Below are 5,420 nucleotides of genomic sequence, written 5' to 3'. Positions count from 1 at the left end.
CTACTGTCTACTAAGTTATCTTTTTTCTTTAATGGGAGGAAGGAGTAAGAGTGGGTAAATAAATATCCTAGGAGTTTGGAATCGTGTAGCTGATCATAAGTCAGTAGATGTAGCCACTATTCCAAATATTGGCTGAAGATTGGTCGTTTTCTTCTTCATGTTGCCATTCAGTTTGTCCAGTTCAAAGATGCTGAGAATGTGGGTGTAATCTCTTGGACCTTGTGGGGAACAAATGGAGTCCCATGAAGGATCCTGTGGATATAGGCAAGGGGTAGAAGGGATGGAGGAGAAGTGACACCTTCAGTGGTCTATAGGAGCCAAATAGGTAATGTGAATAAAAAGTGGTGTGAACTGGATTTACGATGATCAGTGGTGATCAACCCTCATCCTCAGCATTGAAGAGCAGTAGCGAAGTGACAGGAACTGTGAGGATGAACGCCCAAGGTGGTAGGTCTTACATTTTTCAAGAGAAATGGAAATCTTGATTTCTGTGGGTGGTCTGTTGGTGCTTAAAAGTTGGCAACTGATTCAATTTTTTAAAAATGATTTGGGCCGGGCATGGTGGCTCATGCCTGTAATCCTAGCACTGTGGGAGGCCAAGGTGGGCAGATCACCTGAGGTCGGGAGTTCAAGACCAACCTGACGAACATGGAGAAACCCTGTCTCTACTAAAAATACAAAATTAGCTGGGTGTGGTGGCGCATGCCTGTAATCCCAGCTACTCAGGAGGCTGAGGCAGGAGAGTCGCTTGAATCCAGGAGGCAGAGATTGCGGTGAGCTGAGATCACACCATTGCACTCCAGCCTTGGCAACAAGATCAAAACTCCATCTCAAAAAAAAAAAGGAAAAAAATGATTTGGAAGCAGGGTGCAGATTGGAAGCAGGATGCAGATGGTAAACTGCAATTCTGTGTCCTCTGATGTAGGTCACATGCCCCTGTCAACAGACATCCAGCACTGGCACCTGTGTGACATCAGCCCTGCTTATAGTATTTTGTCCCTTCCATTCAGTGCAAGGAGCCTTTCAGTATGGGACAGTGACCAGCCAGATAAGCAATGGAGCAGGAGCCAGGCCCAGAGACCCTCCACAGTGTCCCCATGGTTGCTGGGATGGGGAAGCAGGCTCAACTTGTTCTTTCCCTCTTGCTTTCTCCTGAGGGAACACTGCATGGCAGGTCGGGGGTCGCTCTGACCCTTTGCTTCTCTGTGTTCCTGTTACTAGTGGACATTCCAAGGTGGTGAAAGGATGTGTGAAAGGACTGGTTCACTGGATATCTCTATCTGAAAAGGGGAAACAATAGACATCTTAGTCTGCTGCTCTACAAAGGTACTGACTGCCTGGGTCAGGAGAAACTGAAGTTCTCTCTGTCTGGAGCAAAAATGGTTGAAAGTTGGCTGCCAAGACCTCAACTAATTGCGAAAGGAACTTAACCCCCACCCCCTGGTCTCACTCTGTCGCCCAGGCTGTAGTACAGTGGTGTGATCTCAGCTCACTGCAACCTCCACCTCCCGGGTTCAAGCAATTCTCCTGCCTCAGCCTCCCAAGTAGCTGAGACTACAGGCGTGCGCCACCACACCCAGCTGATTTTTTGTATTTTTAGTAGAGACGGGGTTCCACCATGTTGGCCAGGATGGTCTTGATCTCCTGACCTCGCAATGCGCCTGCCTCAGCCTTCTGAAGTGCTGGGATTACAGGCGTGGGCCACCACACCCGGCCTGACCTTGTTATTTTTAAACATGGGTACTACCACCTTACACTGGACTAAGTCCCATTCATCATGTGGTGTCTGCAGCTTGATGGTTTTCTGAGAAGGTCAGAACATTGGCCCACAGCCTTTTCCTAGTTCCCTAGACTGGGTCTAAAATGTTAATATTCTCCAATCTGAGAGTAGTTTGCCTGCTCAGAGAGAATAGTCATACCTTTTTTTTTTTTTTTTTTTTTTGAGACGGAGTCTCACTCTAGCCCGGGCTGGAGTGCAGTGGCCGGATCTCAGCTCACTGCAAGCTCCGCCTCCCGGGTTTACGCCATTCTCCTGCCTCAGCCTCCCGAGTAGCTGGGACTACAGGCGCCCGCCACCTCACCCGGCTAGTTTTTTGTATTTTTTAGTAGAGACGGGGTTTCACCGTGTTAGCCAAGATGGTCTCGATCTCCTGACCTCGTGATCCGCCCGTCTCGGCCTCCCAAAGTGCTGGGATTACAGGCTTGAGCCACCGCGCCCGGCCTTTTTTTTTTTTTTTGAGACAGAGTTTTGCTCTTGTTGTGCAGGCTGGAGTGCAATGGCATGATCTCGGCTCACTGCAACCTCCACCTCCCAAGTTCGAGTGATTCTCCTGCCTCAGCCTCCCAAGTAGCTGGGATTACAGGGATGTGCCATCATACCTCGCTTTTTTTTTTTTTTTTTTTTTTTGTATTTTTACTAGACACAGGGTTTCTCCATGTTGGTAAGGCTGGTCTTGAACTCCTGACCTTAGGTGATCCACCTGCCTCAGCCTCCCAAAGTTCTGGGATTACAGGCATGAGCCACCGCACCCAGCCAACTTTGTTTCATTATAATTCAAGGTAGAATAGTTCCCAAATCTAGATCATTTATTTAAAATACTGGTTCTCTGGCCTCACCTCTTGGGCATTCTGATTCAGCATGTCTAAAAGAAAGCTTGAGAATCTATTTTATTAAATTAAAAAAAACTGCAGTTGATTCAAATATAACTCACCCATAGATCAGCCATTGGGAACTGTCAACCTGAACTGTTTCAGTTAAACATCTAAGCAACCAAAGTCCAACTTACTCAGCCAACTTGAGAGTTTATTCTAAGCCTTTTTTCTGGACTTTTTTTTTTTTTTTCATAGAAATTACTAGGGGTTTTTTTCTTTTTTCTTTTTTTTTTCTTTATTGTTATTTTTTTTACTGAGACCAGGTCTTGCTATGTTGCCCAGGCTGGTCTCAAACTCTTGCACTCAAACAATCCACCCACCTTGGCCTCCCAAAGTGCTGGGATTACAGGTGTGAGCCACCACACCCAGCCTATTGGTTTATTTATACCTAATGATAACTGAAAGACCAATCATTTCTTTTTCAAAATATCTTATAAAAATGCTGAAAACGGCCGGGCACGGTGACTCATGCCTGTAATCCCAGCACTTCGGGAGGCCGAGGTGGGCGGATCACGAGGTCAGGAGATTGAGACTATCCTGGCTAACACGGTGAAACCCCATCTCTACTAAAAATACAAAAAATTAGCCAGGTGTGGTGGTGGGCGCCTGTGGTCCCAGCTACTTGGGAGGCTGAGGCAGGAGAATGGTGTGAAAATGGGAGGCGGAGCTCGCAGTGAGCCAAGATTGCGCCACTGCACTCCAGCCTGCGAGACAGCGAGATTCCATCTCAAAAAAAAAAAAAAGTGTTGAAAACAGTAGTTTTTATTGATAACAGTAAGGTATGCTCATTTCAGAAAATTTTAAGTTCCTCAAATGCCTACCATTTGGAAATAACAGTTGTTTATACTGAATGGTCTTCATTGGTTTTTCCATGCAAATATTTACATGGTAGAGATTGTACTACTAATATAATTTTGGCTGGGCATAGTGACTTGGGCCTGTAATCCCAACTACCCAGGAGGCTGAGGTGGGAGGATCACTTGAGCCCAGGAGTTTGAGGCTGCAGTGAGCTATGATCTAAGTGAAAAGAATGAGCTTTGACCCCCTACTTAACAACATATACAAAAGTTTATTCAAGATGGATCAGAGACTTAAATGTGGAAGGTGAAACAATAAAACTTCTAGAAAAAAAAGTAGGCACAGGCACCATGGCTCATGCCTGTAATCCTAGCTCTTTAGGAAGCTGAGGCAGGAGAGTTGCTTAAGCCCAGGTGTTCAAGACCAGACTGGGCAACATAGTCAGACTCCGTCTCTTAAAAAAGGAAAAAGAGGCCGGGCGCGGTGGCTCAAGCCTGTAATCCCAGCACTTTGGGAGGCCGCGACGGGCGGATCACGAGGTCAGGAGATCGAGACCATCCTGGCTAACACGGTGAAACCCCGTCTCTACTAAAAAATACAAAAAACTAGCCGGCCGAGGTGACGGGCGCCTGTAGTCCCAGCTACTCCGGAGGCTGAGGCAGGAGAATGGCATAAACCTGGGAGGCAGAGCTTGCAGTGACCTGAGATCCGGCCACTGCACTCCAGCCTGGGCGACAGAGCGAGACTCCGTCTCAAAAAGGAAAAAGGGCAGGATGCAGTGGCTCATGCCTGTAATCCCAACACTTTGGGAAGCCAAGGCAGGCGGATCACCTGAGGGTCAGGAGTTCTTTTTTTTTTTTTTTTTTTTTTTTTTTTGAGACGGAGTCTTGCTCTGCCACCCAGGCTGGAGTGCAGTGGCCGGATCTCAGCTCACTGCAAGCTCCACCTCCCGGGTTTACGCCATTCTCCTGCCTCAGCCTCCCGAGTAGCTGGGACTACAGGCGCCCGCCTCGTTGCCCGGCTAGTTTTTTTGTATTTTTTTTTTAAGTAGAGACAGGGTTTCACCGTATTAGCCAGGATGGTCTCGATCTCCTGACCTCGTGATCCGCCCGTCTTGGCCTCCCAAAGTGCTGGGATTACAGGCTTGAGCCACCGCGCCCGGCCAGAGGGTCAGGAGTTCGAGACCAGCCTAGCCAACGTGGTAAAACCCCGTCTCTACTAAAAAAATATATAAAAATTAGCCGGGCATGGTGGCGTGTGCCTGTAATCCCAACTACTCAGGAGGCTGAGGCAGGAGAATCACTTGAACCCAGGAGGTGAAGGTTGCAGTGAGCCGAGATTGCCATCATTGAACTCCAGTGTGATCAACAAGAGTGAAACTCCGTCTTAAAAAAAGGCGGGGGCTGGGTGCAGTGGCTCACTCCTGTAATCCCAGCACTTTGGGAAGCCGAGACAGATGGATCACGAGGTCAGGAGTTTGAGACCAGCCTGACCGACATAGTGAAACCCCATCTCTACTAAAATTACAAAAATTAGCTGGGTGTGGTGGTGCGCGTCTGCAATCCCAGCTACTCAGGAGACTGAGGCAGGAGAATCGCTTGACTTGGATCCGGGAGGCAGAGGTTGCAGTGAGCCAAGATTGCACCCCTGCACTCCAGCCTAGGTGACACAGCGAGACTCTATCTCAAAAAAAAAAAAAAAAAAAATCTTCAAAACTTTAGGCAGATGTTTCTTAAACAAGACATAAAAAGCACTGACCATAATTAGACTTCATCAAAATTAAGGAGTTTTGTTCCACAAAGGAAACCAATAAAGTGGAAAAAAAAAAAAAAACAGTCTTCAGATGGAGAATATATTGACAGTACATATAAATAACACCAGAATCTAAGCCAGGAGTGGTGGCTCACACCTGTAATTCTAGCACTTTGGGAGGTTTACGCAGGTGGCTCTCTTGAGCCCAGGAGTTTGAG

Source organism: Trachypithecus francoisi, unplaced genomic scaffold, assembly GCF_009764315.1.
Source record: "Trachypithecus francoisi isolate TF-2019V2 unplaced genomic scaffold, Tfra_2.0 Lachesis_group10, whole genome shotgun sequence".
NCBI lineage: Eukaryota > Metazoa > Chordata > Mammalia > Primates > Cercopithecidae > Trachypithecus > Trachypithecus francoisi.
The sequence above is the reverse complement of the archived record's forward strand: the minus strand, read 5'-3'. Positions refer to the sequence as shown.